We start from the raw sequence: 15,200 nt of genomic DNA on the forward strand, positions 1-15,200 counted from the left end.
ATGTACATAATTCTACAATTAACTCCGAATTAAATGTTATTTTAGCCCGTAATTACAGGCATAACATAAGCCAAGCAAGAAGGCTTTGTTCAAAAGGCTAAAGCGACAAACTCGCTATTATTTATTTCAAAATATTGCACAATAAAACTCAAAAATAAAGCACCTCAAGTTATAACCTTATTATCACATTACCAGCTATAGTTGTTACCGTAATTAAATATTGCAGCAATGAGTTTAAAAATTATTTTAATCTAATCAAAATTWTAAAATTAACGTTGAGACCTTCATGGGAATTGCATACAATAAATAGACACACTTTGTAAGCGTAATTATTACACCTGGTGTATCTAATATTCACCACAAAGAAAAAAGTATTCAAGGTAATGTAAATTTCACGCTATAAGCAGTGGTTGTTAGCGCTTAAGCTCAGCTTATTAATCATTAATATAGGTAGTCAAAAGMTCAAATTTTAAAATCTCAATGGCAAAGTTTAAAATAGTTAAAAAAAATTGGTGTTAAAATTACTGTATACTTTATATACTTATATTTTTAAGAAGTTCAAAATCAATGGACTCTAACAGAGTGAGGTTACGAAAGAAAATTTTCTTTGAATTTATTGATGTTACTCTCTAAACTACTACTTACTAAAAGGAAATAATAAAATTTATAAATATTTGTATTTTTTCGGTAGCGTTGCCACTTATTAAATTTGAAAATAATTTAAATCGTCTTTTTTAATAACAAACGCATTAGTCAAATATAAGTTTTAAACATTAGAAGCTTAAAAAATGCAGTTTAGTACGATTTTGAGCAGAGTTGCCACCAGTTTGATCTTCAAACAATTTGATAAAAAAAAAAAACAACTGTAATATAGTATAAGTATCAAATTAAAGGCGAATAAAGGAGCTTGCACTTGAAAATAATTGTTCAGAATGGAAGTGSATAGTAACGAAAAGTCTGAAGGCTGAAAATAATTTTGAAAAAATAAGTGGCAACTCCACCTATTTTTTGCTCAATAAAAAATATTATTTTTAATATTAGTGAAAAAGAATTGGTAAACGAGAAGTCTTGCAGTTGAAAAAAATTATTAGAAGAGTTGCCACCTACTTTCAATTCAATAAAAAAATTGGTATGTTAATATTAATTTAAAATTAGTAATATATAAGAAGCCTGAAAGTTGGAAGTATTTTTGAGAAGAGTTGCCATCCTTTTTGAAATACATCCAGATGATTTTCACAAAATACACGTCATTCATTTTATGTATTTCCATTTAAAAGATAGTAGAATTACCTTTAAGTGTTACATGAAATTTYAAATTATTTCCAAACGAAAATTGCTAATAAAAAGTGTAAAAATATGACAAAATCACATTTACATAATTACCGGTTATATAGGCGCTTCACCTGATTTTCTGCAGTGTTAAATGCACTTTGTGTAAGTTGTTGTCATTTAGCTAGTGACATCGAGCAGAATAATTGCACACAAGGCGGAAGACGGAGCTGGTAAAACAAAYTCAAAAATTAAGAAGAAGAAAATAAACCACAGCAAATGTTTGTGTGTATTGTGGCAGTTAGCTACTAGCTTCAAATTACCAACGCTGCTGACATAACTCATAGCCAAMCAACAACAACACATAAAATTTCCAAAAATACTACATTTATGAGGCGTTTCGAAAATTAAATAACACTGCAGAATAATTAAGGTATGCATAACTATATACCCTTTATTTATACAAACATATATATGTATGTATATACAGAACTGCATAGATAAATAAGTGTATAACGGGCGGTGCTGTGTCGCATAAATAACTGAAACACTGTGTGATGTATGCTTGTGTCACAGTTTATATGACGGCAAATGCAATATTTCGTCATAATTTAGCGACTATCGGCGTGCAGCAAGGCAGCCGCACCGCCCCCGCGCGCCATGTCATTGACTTAAACGTTAACGTAATTTTATTATGCGCAGGCGCATGACACTCGCCGCATACTTTATGATGCGCGCGCACACACAACGCGTCTAGACCAAATAATATGCATGCAACAACAAAAAATATAACTACAATAGCAAACAACAACATTAGCAATCGTTTGCAATTGAATGGCAGACAATATAAATTGCCAGTAGCGCACCGATGCGCCACATAAAAGCTAAAATGTCAAAGCAATAAAATTTTGCAGTGAATTTTTACACAACAAACACACACACGCACACACACAAATACAAAAACACTTTGAAACTAACGAACACACACGAATATAATGGTGCGCCGAAGTTAGTGAAAGGTGAAGATGAAAAGGCGCAGATTGCTGGCGTTGCGTGTGGCGGCGTTGACACATGTGGCATGCAACATTGCGCTATTAAAATTTTCCACTTTGCCAAACAGCAATGTTGGCGTAATTATGTTGCTTTACATTTGTTGCTGCATAAATCGTTGGCTCTTGGCATCTTTCGTATYTGCTTAGCTCAAGCGTCGCCATTTAAATGTTGCACCACATTTGCAGCTTTTGCTGTTGTTGTGTTGCAATAGTGTTGAAAACAATCATTTTGGTGATTACATAAGTATACAACTCTTGCTTTCTTTGAACCGGCAGTTTTTATTGCATTGCATAACTGCAAGTTTTGCTTAATAAGCTGGGCGGGTGTAAGCTTTTTGGGATGTCTTTTACATGCATTTTAACCACATTATGCTTTCAAGCATTGGCTTTTGGTTAATAAGCAAAGTTGCGGCAGCAGTTAGGATGAATGGCCCCGAATTCGTTAGGCACGAAATATTAACAATTTTGTGCTTGAGTCACAGCGCAGGGCATGCGTAGAGAAGAGCTGTATTTGGAGCATGCAGTCACTCCTTTTCAAGCGCTTTCTGTCAGTTATACACGCAAAGTCAAAGCCTCTTCCTGCCTAATAGTATCTGCCTATAGAGTTTGTATTCCTGGGATTTCTTCTAAGCTCGTTTCGGATCTTTGCTTCCGATTTAATAGAGTGGTAGATGTACCTATGATCAGAGAACGACGGTGTGCTTAGCACTCTCTAGTTGTCTTTCTGGAARTGGGTTCTATGTGGGTAGATTCCTCACCTCGTTTTGCCTCGATTAGAAGACTGAATTCAATATGGGAATATAGATTTTTCTTCACCAATATCGTTGTTCTTACCCTGTTAATTCTGTTCGAGGTGTATATTGTGTTGTTTTGTGACTTTAGCTAATTAATTTTTTCTGGTCTAAAGCCGCGTCGTAGTCACCTTTCTCTAAATTGAGAAGAAGCTCGGCACCCTCAGCTTTTGGTTTTGGATCATCAGAATTCTGACTGGGTTCTTTCTTCTCCTCCACTTTCTGTAGGACAAGTGAAGTGGCATGATCTTTTAAAGGTCGAGATCGTTTTCCACTTGTGTCGAGTTCATCGCGAGAGGTATGGTAGCCTCGCAATGAAATTTTTTTTCACGAGTAAAATGAGCTCCACTGGCAATATGTTCTCCAAAATAATTTTTTCGATTGCGAAGATAATAATCTTCAAGTCAAAACCAATGGCCATAAACAAAAACGCTGCGTAATTTTGCATTTGCAATGATATTTTTAAGGGTTGTAGTGAAATAACCTGATATTGGAAAATTTAAGTGTGAACAACTCTCTAACTAACATTCTTCTTCTTCCTTTGTATTGGTGTAGACACCGCTTACGCGGTTATAGCCGAATTTACAAAAGCGCGCCAGTCGTTTTTCCGCAGGTCCTTCTCCACCTGGTCTTTCCAACAAAGTTGAGGTCTACCTCTTCCTCTGCTTCCACCGACGGGTACTGCATCGAATACTTTCAGAGCTGAAGTGTTTTAGTACATTCGGACGACATGACCTAGCCAATGCAGCTGTCTCTGAACTATGTAAATGTCGTCATATAAATCGTTCAACTCCATCAATTGCGATATTCGTCGTTACTATCAACACGCTCGTTTAGAAAATTGTACCAACTCGATTATGCTTTACATCTCGAATTATTCTCTCCAAGAATAGATTGAAGAAGTCGCACGAAAGGGAGTTGCCTTGTCTGAAACCTCGTTTATATCAGACGACTTATAGACTTCTTTCCCGATCCTGTCGGAGCTTTTGGTGTTGCTCAACGCTATTTTACACAGCTGTATTAGTTTTGCGTGGATACTAAATTCAGACATCGCGGCATTAAGGCAGCTCCATTCCGTGCTATCGAAATCAGCTTTGAAATCGACGATCAAGTGGTATCACTGATAATTTTTCAATGCCATAAATATTTCCTCATCGCACAAACTTCAATGTTCCTCAAATTTACTATACACCAGTGCGCTTCATAAGTGCAACGCCTTGGTAGGTCCGCATCAACGCCGCTCGAAACGCGCATAACTCTTCGTCTATTTATTGACAATTTGCATGTATTTACGTATGCACCGTGTGTACATTACTCGTACTTAATGCTTTGCAATGCGCAATGAAAAGCGAATTTTAATGCACTAAATTACGAATTAATAGTCAACACTCAGCGGCAAAAGTATTCGTCTACRCGGATATTAAGCTCACGCCTTGCATGATTTTTGTCTGATCGCTAATTAAAGTGCAGTTGCTAGGCGCTGCTTTTTGTTTAAAAATAAATATATTTTTTTCTAGTTTTATTGCTCGAAACGAAATTGAAAGCTTTATCTAAAAATGAAAAAGGAGCKTTAAAGATGTTAAAGATTTATTAGACACGTGCAGTTGAACGAAAGAAAAATACTTCGCATGAAGAATGCCTGCTGTGAGGTGATTGGTGAGTGAGCTTCAGAAAAACGTGCATATAATTGCTTTCTACGAGGTGTGTTCAAAAAGTATCGCGAATTTTGTGTTTTTTCARAAAWTRTTTATTTATTCATGAATATCTATTTTGTCCCCTTCAAAGTAATCCCCATGAGATATTATGCACTTTTGCCAACGGTTTTTCCAATCTTCGAAGCACTTCAAAATATATTTTTTTTTTTATCTTCTTCAGCTCCTCCTTCGATGCCGTCTTTATCTCGTCAAGAGAAGCGTAACGTTGTCCTTTCATGGGCCTCTTCAGTTTAGGGAACAAGAAAAAGTCACAGGGGGYCGGATCTGGGGAATACGGTGGCTGCGGCATTATTAGTGTGTTGTTTTTGGCCAAAAAGTCGCGCACAAGCAACGATGTGTGTGCAGGTAGCTTCTCCGTATGCCACAGTCAACATTCGGAATGCATCCGCTCAYTTAATTTCGTTTTTCACACAAAATTTGATACAGGTTCTTTGATCCATTTTTTTGAATAGGTAAAAATCGAAGACGATCCAAAACACGTGCAAGAAAAGCAGCTGTCAACAATTAAATGAACATTCAAAATGGCCGAGCTTGTCGGCATAATTGCGAGACATGAGTACCAACATAACGCCACAAAAAATTCGAAACTCGAATATACRTAACCCGCGAAAATTCAAAATTCGCGATACTTTTTGAACACACCAGGTACATATGAATGTACGAGTATTTTATTAAGTTTTTGAAACTATTTGCACATTTTATTCCAATACTCAGACTAGAAAGTTAATTTAAACTTAGTGTTACTGTTGTAGTTGTTACAGTTGTAGAAAATGAATGAATGAATGAATGATAATGAGGAATGCACTGCGACCTTTGGTCTATTGTGCCCTCTCCTTCCTTACATTGCCTCACTTAGCCCCAGCCCATTGATGAAGTCCAGTAGGCTGCTAGGCGCTAGTTGTAGAAAATACTTTTTGAATAATTTAGAAGAAACACTTGGGAAAGATTGTGCTTGATGAAATAAAAATCTGGTTCCGTTCCGGTTGCGGAGACCGCACTGGCATGTGAACAACCTTCTTAARCATTGCTGACTATTTTTCGCTAAGCTCAATGCTGGGTTAGGTTAGGGATCTCACTTAAACAGATATTTCTCCTTTCTGCTACTCATAAASTCCCAAAAGTGGATCGTAAGATCCTCATAGATCGATAACGCGKTTTGAGCTTATCATAAAAAGCTTATTTCAAAAATTTCACCAGTTTTACCAAAAGTGTCGGCAACAAAGAAGGAAAAAACAAGATGTATCCGACTCACCTTTCACGATACAGTTTTGACAAAAAGCATCCAAGAGAATATTTAGCCGCACCGTATGAACCTATTGGACAGTGTCTAGTCCGACTACCTATAATTGTGGTGAGATAGACTTTGGTAAGAACCAATATCCCACCCGATCTCTTRCGGTTCACTYTGAGCCAGAAGTATCTAATTGTCGTACAAGTACTGTTTGTTGACCAGCGCTTGCTAAACTCACTGGAGGACTAAAGGTCCAAAGGCCCAATATCAAAACGCCAGAAGACATCGGAAAACCGACTTGCTTCCAATCGAATGAAACTATCGAAAGAATGCGCTCCCTTGTAAGTTCATCGGATTTGCAACTACCGCTAATCCGCTATAACCGGGCGCCCATACAAGTCCAACATGAAAGAAACTTGAAGCTTTTGTTAATAAGGTCGTGCACTCCTTGACTAGTTTTCCGTTTCGCTCGACTAAATGAGTAAATGCACACATCACTGAAGGATGATGTACTTCGGATTAGTACAGCTACTGCTGCCTTGATGGCAGTCACCGCCGAAAGACGCTACAGTTGCCTGGTAGTTGGACACAAGAGTTGATTGAATGCAATCGACAGAAGGCTCGTCCATCTACTCTCTCTCTCTCTCTCCTAACTTCGTTCCAGCCGTGAAGAAGCTTACTGTACCTCTTCCCGCCCCGACAGATGTTYTATATAAGCATTGTTTTTATATCTATAAATATCACTCTAAGAGTCTTCCTGAGATCATTATTTAGAGCTACTTTATTTTATATTAATAAAGAAAGGAAGAAGTGAATTCGAATTCACAGCGAATCTTCGACCAACTTCTTTGAGTTCACATTAAAAAAAAAAGTATTTTCTGTAAAATATGTCTACTTATTCGACAAAAATAGCAATTAGATTGATACAGAGAAGAATGTGGTAAAACAGATTTTAATGTAACGCATTTTTCTCCTCATTATTGCTATTACTGGACATTTGGACTCCCGGTTTTGTGTCGACCGAAATCCCACTTAAGAGTGGCCAATATAAGTTGTATTGATTTGTATCTGGTTTAGCAACTTGGGTGATAGAAAAATTTGTAAATTCGGGTCAATAGTTCCTTTAGTCCTTTAGTTAATTTAAATATTTATGAACCTCCGGTTGACCTTATAACATATCTGTCGACTAATATGTGAGAAATCTTAAGGRAATTSAGAAAGAATTTCTTTCTAATAACAGTGTATCCTCTTGTTTAATTTATTTTACAGCGCCGTCTTTGATCATTTCAAATTGCGAGAGTATTTCGCTGCTCAATTTTTATTTTGTTTACCATCGCCTGCCTCTCAAGAAAATGGAATTATTATATGCTTTATAAAAACTTCTAGCGCCCTTCTATATATCACATAACAGGAAAACGAGCAATAATTACATACAATAATTTTATTCCACAATATTATGTATAATCCACTTGTCACAATAGCGTTTCAGCTTCATCTCTTTATTCCTGAATACAAATATGCACATATCAACCTACACAGTGCATTTTTTGGCAAAATTTCACTTGCTTCAGCTGGCTATTCCATAAATTTTAATAATTTTGTTATTTTTAGCTGTTTAGGTGAAATCCGCAAAACTCCTACTGAAAGTCTCCTATTCCTACTACGTACATATGTATATATGTAAGTATAATTGTTCGCGCTGCAAGCCAAAGGCAACAAGAAAGTGCCCTCAACCAATCTGGTACTTTCAATTCTACAACCGCCCGTCAGCCAAGCAGCAGCTTGTTTACACCTGAGTATCCAGTGGTATTTTCAGGTTTTCTTTTGTTGTTTTACTTGACTCAAATGTCAAAAGCTTATTGGTTAATTTTCACTTAAAACTGTCAAAGTGTCAAAAACATGACGGGCAGGGAGGAGAACAAAAGGTGACTAAGCGCGCTTTCAGCTACTTTAACTGTAAGGTAAATATGTACCTATATACAAATTATATATACATATATAGTGTATATACATACATATACTCATATATATGTACTTTCAGCATCCCAGCGCTTTTCACTTTTACTTTGCCGCATCACGTGTGTTACACTTCATATATAAACATAAGGGTGTGCAATTTTTAGGCATTTCTTCAATTAAATTTTAGCTCTGGATATTAATATTAAGAAGAGCCCGTTTCATACATGAGAGAGAATGTATYCGAAGACCTAGGATATGGAAAGACTTGACGCATAAGTTCCAAGAAGATCTGACGTCTTCGAGGAAAATTTTTTTCACGATGAGGCTYATTTGTGGCTCAATGGGTAGTTAGACAAGCAAAATTGCGTATTTGCTCCCAAATTAACCAGAAGAGTTCTAAGAGCTGCCTTTTCATCTAGAAAAAACAACGGTTTGCTGAAGTTTGTGGGCCGAATACACCGGCCCTGGATCCATATTTCTTCAAAATTGAGCGCGGTGAGAACGCAACCGTTTGGTTTCGACAAGACGGCGTCACTTCGCATACGTCGCAGCATTAAATGGATTTAATGCGAAAACACTTCGCTGAGTAGCTAAGTTCATGTTTGGGCCTCCTCCTGCTTAAAAGTGSTCAACCTAACTCAGTAGAAAAAAGTATGCTAAAAATGACACACCCTGTATGTCGTATGTATGCTAAAAATGTCGCCACTAATGAGTCGTTTAACAGCCGGTCAAATGGTCAGTAGCCGCTGGCCGCTTAAGCTCTTAAACAAACTCTYCATTGTCAAGCACGCATCAAAGCCCAGCGGCTCAGCACCGACGTACCGCAACCGACGAGACATCCACCAACAACAACAGCAACTAGGCGATCATTTGCGGCATTTTTGTTTTTTTGAGCGGCACATGTGCGCCTTTTTAATTGTGTCAATTGTGTGGTGAAGTGTTGCGCGCGGCGACAAATGAAGTGCGCAGAAATATGTAATTGCTTTTAAAATGGAGAAGTAAAGCTTTTTGTGTTGCCATGCTATTGTTATTGTTTTTTTTTTACTATTTGCCGCAAATAACTAGTCGGCGGCTAATGATGCACACTTAGGCAGCGTGGTTGGGAGCGTGTGAAATAAAAGTGCTCACATATATCCTTTATATGTATGTTCACATTTAATAATTTTTTGTTTTTTGTAACTGATAAAATCCACGCGACGAGCTCCTTTTATGGCATATTTAATCAATTAATTTAAAATTTAAAATATACTTTATTTAGATACATTTATAGGTCTTTGAGTTGCTCAGCTTTTCACTGCGCTTTTCTCTTGACTTTTGCATATGCCTCTATGTCATATAGCTAGTTTACTATTTGACTATGGAATTATCGTTAAGCGAGCATCATTAATCCATCACTCTATAGTCTATAGTCTCCTCTTTTTCTGCTTCCTGGCAGCTTTTACAATAGTCTTCGAACAGTATTCCTAGTCTGCTGTCATGTCTGCCAATTATATACGGACGTGTTAGCACTCCCTACTAAAGTTCTTATATCACTCCTTTTGAATTCTTATAATCTTCATGTCTATTCAAGCCATGTTTTCCAACTTTTTGGGCAAATTAGAGATTGACTTCTATGATGAGTTTCATTTATAACATGTTTGTCGATTAAATATCTTCAAATCGCAAGAGTCATACAAGTTCCCTATTTTCCGGATTCTAATTGTAGAGTAGTGCTTCTTTTGGATAGTTCATCTGTTTCACAGTTACCAGAAATATCTTTATGTCTTGGAACACATTACAAGTATATCGTGAAATGGTATGTTACATCACYAAAGAGATCAAAGCACTCCTTCACAAAGCCCTAAGAAACAGTAGTGATTTTAAASCTGCTTGGATAAAAGTAATAATAATAAAGTTTTGTAAAATATTTTACAAAAATTAATTTAAAAAAAAAATTTTAGTTTATATTTCATTTCGTGCAAAATCACTTACTGTGTTTTTGGTTTCGGCCTTATTTTTCCTTAAATGAGCAATCGAAACAAATCGGTTAATTTGAATTTGTCGCCATATGAGAACACCTGCAAGGGGATACCAAAGTAATTAGTATACAAAATTTATGAATTCTGTGAAAGAAATATTAATGAAATCCAAATGATGCTCTATTTTAAGATATTTTTAGCAAAGAATATACTTTTGCCCAATAAAAACGAAGCACCGCGTTTGTAATTGTTGTAGTCGCTAAATTTGCATTCTTACATATGTTCCCGTTGAAGTACTCTGTGCACTTCTGCACGTCTTCTCCATTCCAGCGGCATAAATTTTATCCATATTTGGCWTCAGTAATCCAGGAAAAAAGGGAACACCAAATTTTTGTTATCGTAATTATGTATAGATTTTCCTTGTTGTGAGCATAATCCTTTTCAGGCCAAGAAGTCTTTCTTTAACTGCTGCAATATGGTAGACGGAAGGCGATTTTGTGGTCTAATTTTTCTGAAAAGACAGCACATCCCAGCCGGGCATCTAGTTTCGACCGGTAGGCAGCACAATGTTTTCCGCGTACTTGGCTTTCGGACTTCTCGGTTCATTGACCTTAAAABTTCTCCATTCTTAGCCAGATACACTGCTGGCAGCTCTGATTTTGGCATCTCYTTCATCTACTTTTTTCGAACCATACTTTGGGTTTGGTTCCGACTGTCACTGGAGATAAGTTCACCTTTGGTTCCAGGATTCATACCAGCCCATGCACCTAGACCGAGCTTAGCTGCTGTCTTTGTGCCAGCTACTTTCTGATCTCTTCCGGGAACAACTAGTACSGTCCAGTTTTCCAGAAGATCTGAACTCCCGTAATTTTTATCGTTGGTTTATTGCACTTGTTCATATTTTTGAGGGATTCTCTTGCACTTARCCCCCCTACGCAAGTATGGCTATCATATAATGGAAGGCATTAGATATCATTACCTCCATTCGAGACTGGGRTGTTTGAGGTCTCCAGCCAGGTTGATGTCATGACACCTTGATCCAGACAGTTTTTGAACCCACACCATTTTTATTTGAATATTGTGCTACTCAATGGCAACGAAAACCAACTGAACTTTTGACTAATATCAMATGCAATCAAAAATAAAATGAGCGACTATTTTTTGATAAACAAAATTATGAATCCATTGTGATGAATTTTTTTCATCATACTACCTTTTTTACAAATCTGCTTAGCCATTTTAAAACAACCTACTTAGCATTCTCTATATCAGTACTATATTCTAGGCGTTCAATATGTTATTCCGTATGGAACTGAAACTTTGCCAAGATATATATCAATTTCGTACATTTTCGGAGAAAATATTACCAATTCTTTGTGCTTTGTAAGAATTCTTTGTGCTTTGTACTTAAATATCCAAATACTGGCGCAAATTTTTCCTACAGGGTAGCGTGTGAAATGTGCGCGTCTTTATCAAGAATTGGTAGCGTGCTAARGGCGCGTGGCAAACAGAAACGAATTGATCACCAAATAACTGTTATTATTTGTGGCGATATGATTTTATTTTTCACTGCAAATAWTTTACCTTTGTTGTATGGCTATTACTGCGAGTAATTTTTGGTACGGAATATTATTGCAATACGCGTATTTAATTGCAATTTTTTTGCTCTGGTTGGCCAATCGAAGCAATATTACAAATAACCTACACATGTATAGAAACTCACGCTCACACGTATGTATGTCACATGTCACTCGGCTGCTGCAGGTAGAAATACATATATATATACATACATGGTATACGAAATATATATATAGTATACATATGTATGTATGGCCAACAGCCAAGTACGCTGCTTAAGTCTTTTATAGCAATTCATTCAGGCATTTGTGAGTGAGTGTGTGTTGGCATTTTCTTGCGCACACAAAGGCGATTTGTACGCTTTTTACGCCATTCACGCATCTGTTATGCTTGTCGGCATGATTGTTACGTGGGATAATGGGAAATTATTGATGATGTGCAATTTTCACCAATCACTATCACCGGCATCAGCATCAGCAKMAGCAGCAGCAGCAGCCGCCTCAGCACCGGTGCGTACAAAAACAATTATGTATTTGTGGCAAATAAAGAAAATTAAATAAATAATAAGTAAATGTAATGCGGCATGAAGCAGTTAACGGTCTTATTATTTTTGCACGTCTACTTAACGTTGCTGGCACAACGCACAGCGTCCAGTTTTTGTTTAATTTTTCGTTTTGTTTTTATTTGTAAATTTTGCTCAAATATTTGCTGAGGCATTGACAACGTTCACTTTCTAAAACGGTGTGTGTGTGCCGTTAACATGGTATGCGTAGGTGAGAGTAAATTTAATGAGAAATTGAAAAGTTCACTTGCAGAAATTTGTTTATGTAATGAGTGAACAAGTGCTATTACTGTAGTTGTTGTTGTTTTTTAGATACTAACATTTGGCAGGTCAGAAGCAAGACATTTGGCAGAGAGTATGTTGATAGAATTATGAATTAAACAACTGCTACGAGCAAAAAATGGTAGGACTTTATTAATAATTTTAAAATTCTTAATTTATTCTTTAATAGGCTAAGTGCGCCGTCTTTAAACGCGTTTTTCTCGAAACTGGATGTTTTGAAGCCGGTTAGCAAGATTTTTAGAGTATTACTTAGCCGATATTCATGAAAGTTTTCACAGGTCTTTGACATACAATTCTTAAAGACTTTAAAGAAGATTTTTATCGTTTACATATTTTTTAATTTTTTTGTAAAAATGTCCTCCAAAAATCCAATTTTAAGTTTTTTTCCTTCGTTCGAATACTAAGTTATGGTTTTAACTAAAATATAAGTATTCTTTYGACCTCAGATGATTCTGTAGAGAGTCATACTGCCAACACGGGTTCAATTGTTTTCCGAAGGGTCACCGGAAATGGCGTCGCAATGGCCGAGTTTTAAATACTTTTTTCCAAATGTATGTTTGTAACAATAAAAAGTTCTGATAAAATATCTCATTTTTTTATAAGAAAATAATTGTTGAAAAAATGCTGTTTTTACCAGAGAAAACCCATATAACAGCTTAAAGTTTTTTCAAATCTACTATATATTTGTCTGAGCTTGAAAACAGAATTTTTGAGTTCCAAGTAACTTTGAAACTTATGTAAGCTAGTCAAACAAAGTCACAAATCACTCAGATGTCAGGAATGCCCAATTACTCATATTACCCTNAATCACTCAGATGTCAGGAATGCCCAATTACTCATATTACCCTCTGTTTTACCGTATCAGGACTGRTGGTTACATGGCCGGCAGTATAGATCTTATTACACTAGACTTTAGTTTAGTTTTCATCAACGAAATCAAAAAATTAAAAATAGGAAAAGCTTAATTTTCATTCCAACCGAATATTTTTTAAGCAGAAGACTCTTAGTTATACTTTGAGTTAGATCTTTGATAAGAAACGACTAKTTCTATGGTAGCCTAAGGCTTCTCTTGGATATGTCTGTAAAGTAAGAAAATGCTAGTTYTAATAATTCTTATTCAAATCGAATATTTTTTGAACAAAAAAACAGACGTTTTTAATCTTAACAGYAATACCATTCMAAGATTAATAAAAGTAAGGTTAATYTTTGACRGATTTTAAATACTTGTATGTATATWTAAATAGAGAGCACCATAAAATCCTTCAGAAAAAACTCGACAACATWAAGTATTTTACCAATGCTCTTAAGAAAAATTTACAAATATTAGCATCAACTGAATTCTCACAGCAAGAATAGGCCACTTTATAATATATAACTCTACTATTACAGTATATAAAGCRATTATTATGCGATAATGAGTCAACAACTAGTCAATGAATCTGTTTATTTCGCCGTCAGGCTAAATTATACAYGCTTCTGGCAGCGCTGCGTGGCCAATGAAGTTATTTTTTATGACTTCGACGCATTTTTCTTTTTTTCATTATTTCACAGCATTGGTGGGAATATTTCAATTAAGCTATCTTCTTTTTTTGTTTTCAAGTGTTTCTTTTACTCATCTAAATTCTTAATTATGCACTCTAATAGCCACATCATGGACAATKTTATGAACAACAGCAAAACCGACAACAACAACGAAAACCACAAAAAAGAGAGACACTTTTGACAGGTGCTAGATAGGAAAACAAAATTACAAAAACAAATGCAAGAAAATGTGTGACATACATACATACAGAGTTGCCTACATATGTATGTGCACATGTGTTAAAGAACTTCACACTTAAATAACAATCATTAACCCATTTTAGGAGCAGACTTGTGCAAGGTGGCAGTCGGGTAACTGAAACACCGCAGAGGTGTTGTGCATAATTTAAAAGGTTAATTAAATGCATAAAAGTKGACTTTACAATAAAAACAACGTGTTTGACTTGGTAGAAAAGAGAAGCTTGTATAAGAAAAAATGAGTAACGTTAAGGAAGAAAAACCAAAAAGAAGACTTTAAGAACGGCAATAAATTTTCCGCTAAATAAGAAAACAGGAGTGAAAATGTAGATCTGAAGACTGCTGAAAGTGTTTACTTAAGTATTTTAAATGATGGCTGCAGATGCTTGTCTTGTTTTTCTAACATCTTGATAGCGCGAAATTTACATAACGCGTATCGGATGTGTTCTTAAAATAGGGTGCTTAATATATATAATACTAATATACATTGTATGGGAACTTGGAAAAATATTACAATCGAAAACTTTAACAACTGCAGCTGAAAAGTGTGCGAGRGGATAAAAGTGAAAAATGAAAACTGAATCACAAGTCTATATTTCTTTTGAATTTAATACACTTTTGGACAATTATAAAGAGTCACATTATTATAGAATTATCGAAAAAGGCACCTAAACGTGTTAAACCATTTGTACAAAATCATTTATAAAACGGCTTAGTGCCTAAAATGCTTATGATATCAAATCCTCCACGCCCAAAACTATAGTATGGAACTATCATTCAGGCTATTCACCAAACATTGAAGAGCAGCATATCAACGATTATATCAGCGGTTTAAATAAACTGGCACCACTTGATGTATTGATTTCACTTGTTAAATTGAGTTGTGCTTCTTTCCTTCGAGAATAATGATTTTCTCCGATTTTATTTCGAAACATATGTTTATAAAATCCATACAAAATATTTGCACATTGAACAGTTATTTATCATTCGAGCCATGCATAAAACATTGATTTCTTTTTATTTT

The 15,200-nt window shown here is 35.7% G+C and overlaps 1 protein-coding gene across 1 annotated transcript in view; it reads left to right on the top strand.

Moving 5' to 3' along the window:
• LOC108975185 (serine proteinase stubble) overlaps window positions 1–15,200 on the top strand; it is a gene marked incomplete in the record, with an annotated part of 85,553 nt that overhangs the window by 33,152 nt on the left and 37,201 nt on the right.

This window comes from Bactrocera latifrons, unplaced genomic scaffold, assembly GCF_001853355.1.
Source record: "Bactrocera latifrons isolate USDA-ARS-PBARC rearing strain unplaced genomic scaffold, ASM185335v1 scaffold_62, whole genome shotgun sequence".
NCBI classification, from domain to species: Eukaryota; Metazoa; Arthropoda; class Insecta; order Diptera; family Tephritidae; genus Bactrocera; species Bactrocera latifrons.